Source organism: Stegostoma tigrinum, chromosome 4, assembly GCF_030684315.1.
Source record: "Stegostoma tigrinum isolate sSteTig4 chromosome 4, sSteTig4.hap1, whole genome shotgun sequence".
NCBI classification, from domain to species: Eukaryota; Metazoa; Chordata; class Chondrichthyes; order Orectolobiformes; family Stegostomatidae; genus Stegostoma; species Stegostoma tigrinum.
Window position 1 is genome coordinate 16227096 of NC_081357.1, and position 17306 is coordinate 16244401.

Consider the following 17306-nt stretch of genomic DNA (forward strand, 5'->3'; position numbering starts at 1 on the left):
ATCAGAAGCAGTTCAGAGAAGTGCCTGACTATTTCCTGCAGTGAGTGGATTGCCTTTTTAACAATACTGTCACTTTAAGAAGTTATTTTGTCCTGTTTATTTTTGAAGAGACTTTTTTAGATGGGGATAACAAGCAGTCTCTAAGAAAGTAAACAATTTGTGAGGCCTTGGATATTTTTTAAAAGTTGGAACAATGGAAGCAGGCTGGGTGTGGCCAGCTCTCTCAGACCAGGCTTTCTAGCTTTTTGTTAGTCTTTAGGTTTAATTTTGAGCAGAAACCTTTGAGATCTCAAAAGAGTTGGGAGCTTCAGTAACTGTCTCCTCACTGTTACTTTCTCTGATATTCCTCATGATTTTTTTTTCTTCCTGGATTGGAGAACTGCATGCAAGAATCTGTCTGAATTTTCATGTTTGCTAAGCAGTGTGTTTATGGGATGTTACTATATTGGAACAGTTAATTAATAACAGGTACTGTGTCTACTATTGAGTTAAGTTTTCCAATAGTTAAGTAATTCTAAATTCCTCTTTCTTTTGTTTGTATTTTAACGACAGAGTTTTAATAAATTGTGTTTTGCTTAATGTCGAGTATTTTGACCAGCCACATTGCATCTGGAACACGGCACTTCACAGCTACTTTTAAAATAAGACAAAGTTAAGGTCTAGACTCCTTTCTTAAAATATTAGAGAGGGTCTGGTCTGGTCCATAACACCTTATGAGGAAAGGCTAGGTATCCTCTGGAGTTTAAAAAGTCAGAAGTGTTATCAGTCATATGAGATCTTGAGGGGACTTGACTGTATGGATGTTGAAGGGATGTTTCTACTCATTGGAGAGTCTAGAACTAAGGATCATAGTTTTAAAAGAAGGGGGCACTTATGCAAAGCAGAGATGAGGAAATATATTTAAACTCAGAGAATTGTGAGTCTTTGGAATTTTGTTTCTGAAAAGGCAGAGGTTGCAGAATCTTTAAATATTTTTAAGGTAGAGCCAGATAGATTCTTGACTAACACGGGAGTGAAAGAACATAAGGGATAAGCAGAATTGTAGAGCGAAGATTAAAATCAGATCAGCCATGAGTTTATTGAATGGTGAAGCAGACTCGAAGGGTTGAATGGCCTAATCCTGTTCCTTATTTGTTCGTATGAAGCTGTCTCTTTAAGAGATAACGCACAAACTATTCAAAATCAACTGGTGCTGTTCCAGAGGCAATGCAAAATTAATAAATCTTGGCTACAAGATAGTTGTTGAACTTTTGTGGCTTTACTATGTTATTCGCACACTGAAACCAATTGGGTTTCTGCTCTTTGTTGGTTTCAGTGAGCAAACAGAAATGATTTGGAAATTACTCTTATGCTTGTATTCATGCATGGTCACCATCCTGGAGTATTGAAGAACATTGCTACTCTTCAGTAGTTCCTAATATCTCCAGTTTTAAACTTTTTCTTTCATAGAAAAATGGCATGTGTAGCATTGAAAGCCTAAAGAGAGGAAAGAAGAAATTGCTTCAGATTATTAAAGTATAGAATACATTAGTGTAACTATTGAAGCCAAGTAAATTGCTGCATTTAAGATTTGAATTAGATAAACATTTGAAGAGGAGAATCATTAAGGGATTCGGGAAAGGGCAGCGATTAAAGTAGACAGCTCCAACATAAAAGTAGTTCAGATAAAGACATGATGTGGTAAATGACTCAAATAAAGGGGGAATCATAATCTTCCTGCCTACAAAGTTTTTAAGAAAGCAAAGGAAGGGATATAAGGAGGGGGCGTCCATGGCTGTATTGATCAAAGATATTGTTACAGCATTGGAAATAATAAGGTACTAGAGGGTGTTCAAATACAAAATCTATTTTAGTGAAGTTATAGAACATTTGAGGGACTGTTACACTTTTGCTTGTAAAATAGGAACCACCAAGAAATAAAAAAAGTCTATTGAGGAACAAATTTGCAGCCATTGTTCAAGACAAAGCCAGAACTATACAATAGCAATAATGTTAGTATTTAGTTATCCAATTGTAAATGGGATTAATAACAACTAATAACAATAAATGAGGAAGAAAAACTCTGAAAGACTTTCTCATCAAGTGTGTTCCTAAAAACTCGAGGAAGGGAGTTAGGGGTAAAAACACCATATTCCTGGAGGATCATAGAAATGCACTCTCTAAGAGAAAGAGAGATGACTGTTAATGGATTAAGCTGAGGGTCAGGCAAGGAGAGAGGTTGAGAATGAGAATTAGGTAATCTCAGTGAGGAAAGGGAGACATACTGTATCTAATTCCAAGAAATGAACTGAGACTAAGTGGAAGAAGTTTCAGTGAGGTCAGATTTGGAAAACAGTGATAATTATATTTCTAAGATTTGGAGTAGTTATAAAAAAAGACAGGGATAAATGGCCTGGGGTGGTACAGAACTTGATTAATGCTCAAAAATAGACATTTTGGGGCAGCTTTTCATTTTGCAGTCATCACGCCAATTCACAAGAATACCAACAGAACAGGGATGGCAACAGAGATTGAATTGGAGGAGAATGCTGAGTGGTTTGCATGTTAATTGTGAACTGCCTTGGTGAGCGCAAGATGATAATGAGCCATCTCTTTCAGAAAGACAAATCAAATGTGGAAATACTCAGGTAAAAGGGAGCTAAATTTGATGGATTGAAAGGTGATCTGGTCCAGGTAGATAGATACCCAAGGAGGTGTCAAAGAATTAGAGTTTGCTGCTAATCAGTAATTTGGGGAGTGATAACCCGTCCATTACAGATTTGTCACTCTTATGCCCCAACTCCTTTAAAATAAGGGCTAACATTCCATTAGCCTTCCTGATTATCAGCTGCACGTGTGTGCTGTGTTTCATGCAAAAATGTCCTCAGGTGTTGCAAATTTCTGCAGCTTTTTTCCATTTAAGTAACATGCTATTCTTTTGTTTGCCCTTCCAAAATGATCAACTTCACTTTTTTTTCCACATTACATTCATTTGTCAAACTTTTGCCCACTTACCTAACCTATCAATATCTCTCTGTAAACTGGTTGCATCCCACTTGCAACTTGCCTGTTCACTTACTTTTGTGCTGTAGATTGAATCATGCATTACAGACGATTCCTGCCTCAACTACCCTCCCAGGCAGTCCGTTCCAGACGCCAAACACCCTCGTTCCTTAAGTCCCCTCAAAACCTCCTGCTTTTTTGTGCCATAAACGTAAGTGCCTTTTTTAAATTGCAATGCAACTAAGGGCAGTAACACCTTTCTGTCCACCCTGTCCATGCACTTCGTAAACCTATCCATCTCAATCAGGTCATCCCTCAACCTTCTCTGCTCCGAAGAAAACGCTTGTCGTGTTGCACCATGAAGCTAAACTGGAACATTCTGGAGAATCTCCTTAACACACCTTCCAGTGCAATCACCTCCTTCCTATACTCCACCTGGGCCCTAACCAAAGGCCTCTATGGCTCCAACATAATCTCTCTGGTCTTATGATATATGCCAAGGATGATAAAGTCTAGTGTGTGTAACTTATAGAACATAGAACATTACAGCATAGTACAGGCCCTTCAGCCCTCGATGTTGTGCCCACCTGTCATACCGATCTCAAGCCCATCCAACCTACACTATTCCATGTACATTCATATGCTTGTCCAATGACGCTTTAAATGTACCTAAAGTTGGCGAATCTACTACCGTTGCAGGCAAAGCGTTCCATTCCCTTACTACTCTCTGAGTAAAGAAACTACCTCTGACATCTGTCCTATATCTTTCACCCCTCAATTTAAAGCTATACCCCCTCATGCTCGCCGTCACCATCCTAGGAAAAAGACACTCCCTATCCACCCTATCTAACCCTCTGATTATTTTATATGTTTCAATTAAGTCACCTCTCAACCTTCTTCTCTCTAATGAAAACTGCCTCAAGTCCCTCAGCCTTTCCTCGTAAGACCTTCCCTCCATACCAGGCAACATCCCAGTAAATCTCCTCTGCACCCTTTCCAAAGCTTCCACATCCTTCTTATAATGCGGTGACCAGAACTGTACGCAATACTCCAAGTGCGGCCGCACCAGAGTTTTGTACAACTTCACCATAACCTCTTGGTCCCGGAACTCGATCCCTCTATTAATAAAAGCTAAAACACTGTATGCCTTCTTAAGTGCCCTGTCAACCTGGGTGGCAACTTTCAAGGATCTGTGTACATAGTCACAGAGATCTCTCTGCTCATCTACACTACTAAGAATCTTACCTTCCGGTTACTCCCACCAAAGTGCATCAGCTCACACTTGTCTGCATTAAACTCCATTTGCCAACTCTCAGCCCAGCTCTGCAGCTTACCTATGTCTCTCTGCAACCTATAGCATCCTTCGTCACTATCCACAACTCCACGAACCTTAGCGTCGTCTGCAAATTTACTAACCCATCCTTCTACGCCCTCATCCAGGTCATTTATAAAAATGACAAACAGCAGTGGACCCAACACCGACCCTTGCGGTACACCACTAGTAACTGCTCTCCAGGATGAACATTTCCCATCAACTACCACCCACTGTCTTCTTTCAGCAAGCCAATTTCCGATCCAAACTGCTATATCTCCCACAATTCCATTCCTCCGTATTTTGTACAATAGCCTACTGTGGGGAACCTTATTGAACGCCTTGCTGAAATCCATATACACCACATCAACCGGTTTACTCTCATCTACCTGTTTGGTCACCTTCTCAAAGAACTCAATAAGGTTTGTGAGGCACGACCTACCCTTCACAAAATCGTGCTGACTATCCCTAATCAATTTATTCTTTTCTAGATGATGATAAATCCTATCCCTTATAACCTTTTCCAACACTTTACCAACAACTGAGGTAAGGCTCACTGGTCTATAATTACCAGGGTTGTCTCTATTCCCCTTCTTGAACAGGGGAACCACATTTGCTATCCTCCAGTCGTCTGGCACTATTCCTATTGACAATGGCGAGTTAAAGATCAATGCCAAAGGCTCGGCAATCTCCTCCCTGGCTTCCCAGAGGATCCCAGGATAAATCCCATCCGGCCCAGGGGACTTATCTATCTTCACCCTCTGTAGGATTTCTAATACCTCTTCCTTGTGAACCTCAATCCCACCTAGTCTCCTAGCCTGTATCTCAGTATTCTCCTCGACAACATTGTCATTTTCTAGAGTAAATACTGTTGAAAAATATTCATTTTGCGCTTCCCCTATCTCCTCTGACTCCACACACAACTTTCCACTACTATCCTTGATTGGGCTTAATCTTACTTTCGTCATTCTTTTATTCCTTAGATACCTATAGAAAGCCTTAGGGTTTACCCTGATCCCACCCGCCAACAACTTCTCATGTCTCCTCCTGGCACTTCTGAGCTCTCTCTTTAGGTCATTCCTGGCTACCTCGTAGCCCTCAAGTGCCCTAACTGAGCCTTCACATCTCATCCTAACATAAGCCTTCTTCTTCCTTTGGACCAGAGATTCCACCTCCTTCATAAACCACGGCTCCCGCACTCCATAGCTTCCTCCCTGCCCGACAGGTACATACTTATCTAGGACACACAGGAACTTTTCCTTGAATAAGCTCCACATTTCTAATGTGCCCATCCCCTGCAGTTTCCTTCCCCATCCTATGCTCCCTAAATCTTGCCTAATCTCAATGTAATTGCCTTTCCCCCAGCTTTAACTCTTGCCCAGTTGTATACACCTATCCCTTTCCATCACTAAAGTAAACATAACAGAATTGTGATTGCTATCACCAAAGTGCTCACCTACTTCCAAATCTAACACCTGGCCGGGCTCATTCCCCAGTACCAAATCTAATGTGGCTTTGCCCCTTGTTAGCCTATCTACATACTGTGTCAGGAAGCCCTCCTGCACACACTGGACAAAAACTGACCCATCTATAGTACTCGAACTATAGTGTTCCCAGTCAGTATTTGGAAAGTTGAAGTCCCCCATGACAACTACCCTGTCTCTCTCTCTCCTATCGAGAATCATAGAACATAGAACATAGAACATAGAACAGTACAGCACAGAACAGGCCCTTCAGCCCACAATGTTGTGCCGACCATTGATCCTCATGTATGCACCCTCAAATTTCTGTGACCATATACATGTCCAGCAGTCTCTTAAATGACCCCAATGACCTTGCTTCCACAACTGCTGCTGGCAACGCATTCCATGCTCCCACAACTCTCTGCGTAAAGAACCTGCCTCTGACATCCCCTCTATACTTTCCTCCAACCAGCTTAAAACTATGACCCCTCGTGCTAGCCATTTCTGCCCTGGGAAATAGTCTCTGGCTATCAACTCTATCTATGCCTCTCATTATCTTGTATACCTCAATTAGGTCCCCTCTCCTCCTCCTTTTCTCCAATGAAAAGAGACCGAGCTCAGTCAACCTCTCTTCATAAGATAAGCCCTCCAGTCCAGGCAGCATCCTGGTAAACCTCCTCTGAACCCTCTCCAAAGCATCCACATCTTTCCTATAATAGGGCGCCCAGAACTGGACGCAGTATTCCAAGTGCGGTCTAACCAAAGTTTTATAGAGCTGCAACAAGATCTCACGACTCTTAAACTCAATCCCCCTGTTAATGAAAGCCAAAACACCATATGCTTTCTTAACAACCCTGTCCACTTGGGTGGCCATTTTAAGGGATCTATGTATCTGCACACCAAGATCCCTCTGTTCCTCCACGCTGCCAAGAATCCTATCCTTAATCCTGTACTCAGCTTTCAAATTCGACCTTCCAAAATGCATCACCTCGCATTTATCCAGGTTGAACTCCATCTGCCACCTCTCAGCCCATCTCTGCATCCTGTCAATGTCCCGCTGCAGCCTACAACAGCCCTCTACACTGTCAACGACACCTCCGACCTTTGTGTCGTCTGCAAACTTGCTGACCCATCCTTCAATTCCCTCGTCCAAGTCATTAATAAAAATTACAAACAGTAGAGGCCCAAGGACAGAGCCCTGTGGAACTCCACTCACCACTGACTTCCAGGCATCTTTCATCTTTGCTATCCTTTCCTCTACATCTCTGGAACTATTTGGAGGCCTATAGAAAACTCCCAACAGGGTGACCTCTCCTTTCCTGTTTCTAACCTCAGCCCATACTACCTCAGTTGACGAGTCCCCAAACATCCTTTCTGCAACTGTAATACCGTCCTTGACTAACAATGCCACACCTCCGCCCCTTTTACCATCTTCTCTGCTCTTTCTGAAACATCTAAATCCCGGAACCTGTCCCTGCTTTACCCATGTCTCCGAAATGGCCACAACATCGAAGTCCCAGGTACCAAGCCATGCTGCAAGTTCACCCACCTTATTCTGGACGCTCCTGGCATTGAAGTAGACACACTTCAAACCAACTTCTTGCTTGCCGGTGCCATCTTGTTTCCCTGAAACTTTATTTTGGACCACTCTACTCTCAACCTTTTCTATAGTCAAACTACAATTTTGATGCCCATCCCCCTGCTGAATTAGTTTAAACCCACCCGAATAGCCTTAGCAAATTTCCCCCCCAGGGTATCGGTACCCTTCTTACAGACCCTATCAGCCTGCCCTGCTACCTTCAGGAATTTGTTGACATACACCTGAAAATCCCTCTGTTCCCCGAGTTTCCTAGTGCCCTGCTATTTATTGAATATTCACTTACCTTGTTACTTCATTCAAAGTGCACCACCTCACACTTATCACGATTAATTCCACCTGCCACTGGTCTGTCCATCTGACCAATGTAGAGATGCTGAGGTACAGATCACCAATGGCCTTAGCGAGTGGCAGAACAGGCTCACGGAGCTGGATGGTCTACTCCTGTTCCTGCATCCTAAATCCACAAGTGGCAGCAAGCGCTGTGAGGAAGGAGCTTTTATCACAGTGCTCAGAAAGGTTGGCAAAACTGGGAAGCTTGGGAAGATGTAAACAAGAGTGAGCGATGTGGAGGTGGAGATGCTTCTGAGAGTAAAATTGCAATGTTAATCCTGAGCACTGGTGTCAGAAATCCCTTTTTATATCATGGGAGGTCAATGTCTGGAATGGTCTTCCAGGTGTTACGATGAAGAGAAAAACTCCAGAGTTCTTCAGCACAATGTTCCATATGTTGTTAGTGGTGGCTACCACAACTTTATGAACTGGAAGGATAAATTAGTCCTTCTAAACTCCCTGCCTAAGCGCACAATACTCTTGCTGTGAATTAACCAGTGTTTTAAACAATTCCCACATTATCATGGCCAACAGTAGAGCTGTAGTGATTGATATTGAGGGTAATAAGAGTTTCATATACACGTATATTCAAACATTTTTCACTCCCTCCTTGTTTTGATGCACTTCCCTATTATCCCACACTTTCTCTTGACACACAAGCTGCTCATAGTGTGACCAGGTACTTTTGAATCACTGTCCTACCACAACCTAATCCCTGTCCCTGTTACATTTCAGGTAAAATGGAGCCTTTTGCACATCAGAAGAGGAAGAGGAAGCTGTCACTGAAAATGCAGAAACATTGCCACTTGATGCTGCCGAAAATCCTGGCAAGAAATTCATTAAGCTAGGATCCAAGACATTCTTAGGTGTACGTTGTTGGTGCACTGGAAAGCCTGCTGGAAAGCCTATTGTGCACGAATATAGGCTGGTCCAGTGCAACTCTTGGGGGCTTTTGCTCACATAAGAGTTTAGTTCCATTGCAAAACTTCTGGAAGCCACCTCGATGCAGAATGGACAATGTCAACTCATCTTTTGGACCACAAACATCTCCTACCAATTGTTTAACTGCTGTGGTGGCATCTCAGACTGCTTTCCTTTAAGCTCAGATTTCTGCGATCCTGGCTCTGGATACCATGGTTCAAAGGATCTCCCAGATACCTTACAACAGTCTATCAGCCTGTCTCTCATTAGGGCTGCTGGGGCACTGGAATGAAGTCAAAACACTGCAGATGCTGGAGATCTGGAACAAACACAGAAAAATGCTAGATAAACTCAACAGGTCTGGTAGCATGTGTGGAGACAGGAACAGTTAATGTTTCAGATACGATTTCTCCTGAACTAGTTGAGAACAGTTCTGAAACTAAGCCTTATCAGACTCAAAACTTTAATTCTTTCTCCAGCAATCTCTATATTTGTTTGCCGAGGCATTGCCCTGCTAAAGTGGCAGTGGATCCATAGAGCAGGAGCATGTTGGCCCTCTGTCAGGTTGAATTCACCGTCCCAGCCTGGTCCTGCCCAGATTGTTACAGCCCAGAATTGTTGAAGGTCATCCTCATAGTCCACTCCGGTCTTTTTGGCAGCAGAGTCTCACTACTGATCTTGCAGCTGTTGGGGTAACACTGCATAGGAGAGCCACATTCGATAAAGGCACACAGGAGATAGGAACAATATGATTCACAACGTGAATCATTTGCTTTTTTTTTGTTTGCATTATCATGATTAATTGACAAACTGGATTGGAATGTTCCTGTCGGAAAGAGTCAGTGATGGATAGAGGGTCAGTGGGGAGATGTAGGTGAAATTGTTTGATCATTAACAGGTCAGGTTGAAAGGGACTGTCTTCATGTTGGAATGTCCCCTCCTGTTCTAGTTCCTTAACTTCCTATTGTACATCCCCCTCAGCATCCCATCTGAGAGATGGCAGGAAGCAATCCAAATTCCTTTTCACAAAGTTCTTACAATGGGCCCGCGGTGCCCCCACTCGTAACACTGAAGTTGTGCAGCATACTACCGCAAATCTCGATACCCGCTGTTCAGCCGAAAACTGCAGGGTTCCCCTGGAGCGGTCCAGGCAGTGGAAGTGTTCCTTGAGGATGACGGTCTCTTTGCAATGTCTCTTGTGGAAGCATGCCGGTCGATTGCCTGGAACAAAATTATGATCTATGTCATGAGTGGGGAACACTTGGCAACTAGCCTTTAATTTGCCCTTGGGTGAGCTAATGTATAGATGGCACTGAACATGGCCACAGAATGAAGCACTGGTAGCAATTGTTCATGGTCTCACACCAAATGCACATTGAGACAATCCTTTCACTTCATGAAAATGATGGAATTATCACAGGAGGCATTTTCTTCCCCTTTTAATTCATTCACAGGTTGGTGGATGTTGCTGGCTAAGCCAACAGTTATTGCCCATTCCTCATGTCCAGAGGGCAGTTTAGAGTTAGCCACATTGGTGTGGATCTGGAGTTCCATGTCGGCCAGATCGGGTGAGGATGGCAGTTCCATTCCTTGAAGAACATTGGTGAACCCAATGTTTTTCTCTAACATTCAACAGTGGTTTCATGGTCAAAATTAGACTGTAAATTCCAGAGGCTTCTTTTAAATTGGATTTAAATTTCTCCAACTGCCGTGGTGTGATTTGAATGCTGGTCCCAAGAACATTCCCTGTGTTGTTGGATTAATTGTCTAGTGATGGCTTTGTGGTATTATTGTTAGGTTCAATGACTCTCGATGCGATGATTGTCACAACAGCAGCCAGGTGGACCTCATAGAAAATGAGTTCCCTGACTGGGAAAGTTAATCAGGGAGCCCTGGCAGACAGATATAAACAGGAGTTTCAGGCATCCTGTTCACTCTGAGAGCCAGATCACCGTCAAGGACTCTCCACATGTTAATAAAGGGCGAGTTGTTCCGCGGTAAGGTCACCGGCCCCAAAATATTAACTCTGATTTTATTCTTCATAGATGCTGCCAAACCTGCTGAACTTTTCTGTTTTTGTTCCTGTGTTAATCAAGGGTGACTTAGTGATGTGATACCAGCCTCAGTGGAGTTTTCTTTTACCCTGCACTAGGGGAATCCTGTAATCAGGTCAAACCCTTGTGCTTGCTCTGTATATTCTTACCAAGAGGGAATGGAATGAAGCTGTTACTCTGTGCAGAGGAAGCTTTCATGACCACTGCAGTGTGCTACAAGATCTGTGATGCTGCTTACGTGTTAAGAACTGTGATAACCCAGACATCCACAGGCAATACTGCCCTCAGTGCATCCAATACTCCTGTTACTGCAGAATCCAGTCATGGTCTCTTTGATGAAGGGAAAGAGTCTCAAACATTGTTCCTGAGGTAAGGGAATTTTTCCCGAACAACCCTATGCCTCTCACTGAGTCCTGGCCTTTATTTTCCTGGCTTCTTCTAGAAAATCCTCCTTATCTGTGTGGTCTTCTTCACCCTCTTGGTCATGCTTAATTACAAGATGAACACGTACCATGCCATTTATGTGTGGAATCCACTTATTTCAGCCCAAGTTTTTAAGGTATCATAAAACTACACCAACATGTCCACTCACTGTAGATTAGTTAAATATAGGCAAATGAGAGAATCCAGGGGAAACAGCGCAGCATCTAAGCTGTGAGTAATTCACTTTAAATAGGTAAGGGAGTGTGGGTGTGTGGAGCTGTCTATGATAGTAGATATTGCTGATGCTGGAGAGTCTGAGATAACAAGGTGTAGAACAGGATGAACACAACGGGTCAAGCAGCATCAGAGGAGCAGGAAAGCTGATGTTTCAGGTCTGGACCCTTCTTTGTATTTTTTTCTGAAGAAAGGTCCAGACCCAAAATGCAGCTTTCCTGCTCCTTTGATGCTGCTTGGCCTGCTGTGTTCATCCTGTTCTACACCTTGTTGTCTGAGGCTATATCTGTCCGGGTTTTTTTTTAAGCTTGCAGTTAGGTTTATCAAGCTAAGACATGATATTAAGTAGTGTATGCTGATGAGGACAGCATTGGCATCTAGTCAGTATTGGTCATCAATTGGCATTACCCTCTGCCTGTTCTGCGTAGTGTTTCTGGTGTACAGATATGTGTTCAAACCCCCTTCACCAAGATGGTGCCAGGAGCAATGGAAGTATGTTCATCTATCTCAGTCACCATTCACCATCATTTCCAAGCAAAGACCACTGCAGAACCCAACTGCGCTGCTGACCTATACCCAAGTGCCCACCTTATCTCAATAAACATGCTTTGATTTAATATCACAAGTTCCTCCAAATGTATCATTGAGAAATCTCTATTTTCTAAACCAATGATCCTTAGAGCTTGTCCGAGCTGGCTTATAGTTATTACATGTCAACTAACATAAATCTGCTGATTTTATTCTGTTTCCAGTTGTGTCTCTCAAGCGCAGAGTTTTGGCAATTCTGACCCTATTATTTTAAAGTTTTACAATTTATTTGAAGAAGCACAGAATATGTTCAATGAGATTCAGTTGTTAGTACTGGAGTTAGAACACTTTCTACACAAGACAACTAGCATTAGCATCAAGTATGCTTAGATTGGATACTTCAGGAAGGTTCTGAAAAGTTTGAGTCCCAACTGCAGAGGGTCAACCTTTATACAAATAAAACTAAAATACTGAGGATACTCGAAATCTGAAACTAAAAGGATGTGCTGGAGAAACTCAACATGTTTGAAAGCTTCTATAGAGAGAGAAACAGAATTAATGTTAATGTAGGACTCTGGGAAGCACCAAGGCTCAGACAGCTCTTGGTGTCCAGGTCCACTGGTCCCTGAAGATAGTAGGACAGGTAGACAAACTTGTAAAGAAGGAGTATGGGATACTTGATTTCAATTGTCAAGGCACAGAGTTTAACAGCATTGAGGTAATGTTGGGAATATATGAATTTTGGTTAGGCCACAGATACAGTATTGTGTGCAGCTCAGGTTTACACATTATAAGAGGAATGTAATTTCCCTGGGGAAGGTGAAGAGGAGATTTACCAGGATGTTGTCTGGGATGGAGTGTTTTAGTTATAAAGAGAGATGAGGTAGACTTTGGAGCAGAAGAGATTGCGGTGGGAGACGATTGATATGTTTAAAATTATGAGGAACATAGACAGGGTGGACAAGAAGAAACCTTTTTCAGAGATAATAAGAACTGCCGATGCTGGAGTCAGAGATAAGACAGCAGCCCAGGCAGCATCGGGGGAACAGGACAGCTGATGTTTCGGGTTGGGACCTTTCTTTCCCTTTTTTCCTTTATTCTCCTTGATGGAAGGATCATTGAGAAGGGAATCACAGACGTAAGTTAAGGGGCAGGAGGTTTAGAAGAGATGTTAGGAAAAATAATTTTGCCCAGAAGGTGGTGGGAATTTGGAGCTCACTGCCTTTAGGTGTGGTAGAAGCAAAAATTCTCTCAACACTGAAGATGTCGTTTATCTCAAGAGGGTTGGAGGCAGTGATGTGCTTCTGAGGCTTTATAAAGCTCTAGTTAGGCCCCATTTAGAATACTGTGTCCAGTTTTGGGCCCCACACCTCAGGAAGGACATACTAGCCCTGGAGCGTGTCCAGTGGAGATTCACACGGATGATCCCTGGAATGGTAGGTTTAACGTATGATGAACGGCTAAGGATCCTGGGATTGTACTCATTAGAGTTTAGAAGGTTGAGGGGAGATCTAATAGAAACTTACAAAATAATGTATGGCTCAGAAGGGGTGAACACTGGGAAGTTGTTTCCGTTAGACGGGGAGACTAGGACCCATGGGCACAGCCTTAGAATTAGAGGGGGTCAATTTAAAACTGAAATGAGACAACATTTCTTCAGCCAGAGAGTGGTGGGCTTGTGGAATTCATTGCTGCAGAGTGCAATGGAGGCCGGGATGTTGGATGCCTTCAAGGCAGAGATCGACAAATTCTTGATATCAGAAGGAATCAAAGGCTACGGGGAGAGTGCAGGGAAGTGGAATTGAAATGCCCATCAGCCGTGTTTTAAATGGTAGAGTGGACTTGATAGGCCGAATGGCCTTACTTCCACTCCTATGTCTTATAGTCTTATGGTCTTATGTATTTAGATGTACACTTGTGATGCGAAGGTATACAAGGCTATGGGCCAAGTGCCAGAAAATGGAATTAAAATTGTTAAGAGGTTGTTCTCGATTGGTGCAGACTCAATGGGCGGAAGGGCCTTTTCCTGTGTTGTAGATCACTATCACTGTGCACCTCTCTCCACTGCTGCGTCCAGACCTGTTGATTTTCTGCGTATTTTTGGTCAGATCCCCTACTATTGTGCGACCTGTTCATTCCTACAATATTTCTGAACTTTGGATGTAATTGCATTGGTGGCAGATCAGAGAAGGTTCTGTTGAATATTGGGGTCCCTTAAAAACTGAATTTTCCTAGAACTTACTGTGTAGCATGAGATTTCATTTAACAGCTTGCACAGCAGTAATTAACTTTTCAAACTTCTAGCATGGGAAAACGAAGAAAGGAAAGTGCGAAATTGTTCATTTTGGAAGGAAGAACAAAAGAACAGAGCATTACTTAAATGAAGAAGAACTACAGGAAACTGCAACACAAAAAGAATTGCGGATGCTTTGTACATAAAACACTGAAAGCTAGCACACAAGTACAGCAGGTAATCAGGAATGTTGGCCACCTTATAAAAAAAGATATTATTTTAGCAGAGGCAGTTCAGGAAAGATTCACTAGGATGCTCCCAAAATGGAGGGGTTATCTCATGCATACAGGTTAAACAAGTTGGGACTCTACTCTTTGGAAGTTAATAGAATGAGAGATGATCTCATTGAAACATGTGCGATTCTTAAGGGGATGAACAAGGTGAATCTTACTGAAAGGGAAAATCTCTGTCAGATTAATGCAGGCAACTATGTAATTACTTTATGTACTGTATTTAAGCTAGTTCTGAACAAACTTAATAAACTATCAGAAAATTACTTATAAATCATTGATTACGAATGGTGAGCATGAACTCTTTAAAATCAACAGTTCCATAGATTAATTACAAAGATGAAAGGCTTGTAATAATGAGGAGAAATTGAGCAGTTTAGGCCTGTAATCACTCGAGTTTAGAACTAGGAGAGGGAGTCAGAGGGCATAGCCTCAGTGTTAGGAGACAACAATTTAAGACAGAGATGAAGAGAAATTTCTTCGCTCAGAGCAGCATGAGCTTTTGGAACTCCTTGCCACAGACAGCTGTGGCGATTTAAGGCCGGGATAGGTAGATTTTTGATCATTCCGGATTATGGGGAAAGTGCGGGAAATTGGTTGTGAGGAATGCCAGATCAGCCATGATCCTATTGAATGGCAGAGCAGCCTTGAGGGGATGAATGGTCCAATCTGTTTCCTTGTTGTTAGGTTCTTAAGGTAATTATGAGGAGGTCATGATGCCCACTGAACTCATGTCAAAATCTATTTGGTGCCAACCGCACCCTACCATTACTGCATTTTAAGGATCATTTGTTCTTCAAAAGAAAGGTAAAATATTCCTCAGATGAAGGAAGGCAACTATCTAATTACTTAATGTGCTATATTTTAACTACTTCTTACCAGTTAATAAACTATCGGAAGATTTCTAATAATTCATTGACTGCCTGGATTAGGAACAATGAGCATGAACTCCCTAAAATCAACAGTTCCCTGGATTAATTCCAGAGATGTCAGTATGAGGAGAGATTGAGCAGTTTAGGCCTGTACTCACTTGAGCTTAGACTGAGGAGAGGGAATCTAATTGAGTTATATAAGATACCAAAAGGGTTTGCCAAAGTAGACATAAAGCAGATGTTTCCCCTCATACTGTGAAGTGGAACCAGAGGTCATAGTTTTAGGCCAAGGGGTGGCTGATTTAAAACAGAGATGGGGAGGAATTCTCTCTCTCAAAGGGTTGCGAATCTGTGGAAATCACGATTCCAAATTGCGGTGGATGTCTGGACACTAAATTGAACGAGGAGGCAGAGAGATTTTTAGTTTGTACTACTTTAAAAGGTTATGGGGAGCAGACAAGAAAGTGGAGTTTAGACCAAGATGAGATCAGCCATGGCTGTAACAAATGGTGGAGCATGCTTGAGAGGCGCCTAGTCCTTGTGGTCTAACTTTAAGTCAAGAACATCAAAACCATCAAAAACTTGTCAGTTTGCTTTGACAATATCTGAGATAACTCCATACGGGACACAGAACTTTTTTATCGCTTGTTTCTGAGATCTGCTGTATTTTGCTTTTGTCTCAGAGATCTGCTCTCCCTTGGGCTGGGCTTTATTTACAGCCTCTGTTCTCAGCCTATGGCACAAATCCAAAACTCACAGCTTTCTCTGGCAATGTGTTAAATGGCAGCTATCCATGCTGTAATTTTTAATCAATTTACATTAATCTGTCACGTACAGACACAAGCACACCACGCATCTTTTTTTCTCAAACAACACAACAACTATGTCTTACAAAGAAAATTTACGCACAAATCTTTTTTTGAGGCTGGCAAAAATCGCAAAGTGCACCTGAAACAAAAGCCTTTCAGTGTATTGTTTCTGCGCCAGTTTCTTTTCTTTGAAACAGCAATCCAACCAATCCTGATCCCTCAGTCTGTCCCCAGAGCCTGACAAATGTTTTCCTTACAATTTACTTCTGAAGTATATTATTGAACCTGCTTGCTCCCATCCTCCTAGGTAAGGTATGCCAGATCAGAGAATAAAACTCATTGCAGGAGGGAAAAAAAAACCCATTGGTTATTTCACAAATTATTTTAAACCTGTATTCTTTCTGCACTGATTCATCTGCTTTGGAAGCACTATTTCCCAATTTTACTTTGTCGAGCACCTTAAAAATTTGAACACCTTTATTGATGCTCTCTTCATCTCTTAGAGAGGAAGAACTAATATAGGTTCCTCATTTTTTTTCATATCACTGACATTTCATGTCCCTAATCCTAATCTTGGATGCCTCTTTTGCAATTTCTCCAAGGATTTGACATTCTGCTTAAAATCTTAAATCAGTGCCCTGTGGGTACCGACAGGATCAGCCAATGGAAGCAGTTTACATTGCAGACTCTGAAAACAGCTTCACAAATTGGCAAGCATGTCAGCTGGAAAATGAAGACCCCCTCCGAAATGCCCAAGGTGGCTCGGTGTGTGCCAGTTGCAGAAACAAGAGAGAGGGGAAAAAAATGCAGAAGCGATTTTCTTTTGTAGGCATTTGTAACGACTTAAATAATGCAGCTGGTGAATCTGAGCCAAGCAGGGCCATCAAAGAAGCAAAAGAAGCTTTGAACCAGAAAATTATATCTCAAAATCGTAAATGGTCCGGTCGGCATTTCAGATTGTAATATCCCTCTGATGGATGAGTGATGTCGAACAGTTAGGCGACTATGGAAGATATCCTTCATGTTGTAAATTGAAACTCTCGCTAATTAGAGAACACAATCGCACATCTCCCTTTTTCATTCAATCATTCAGAAGTCTAACTAGACTCAACGGCAGTCAAGGGTGAGGGGAAGCTTATTCAACTTTATTCAAGTGGCAGCCTTTTATTGTCCTTTTCAATCTCACATGCATTGCAATGAGATAGTGGCAGGTCTCACCTCAGTCAGAAATTCAAGGCCAGGTCCACAGACAGTA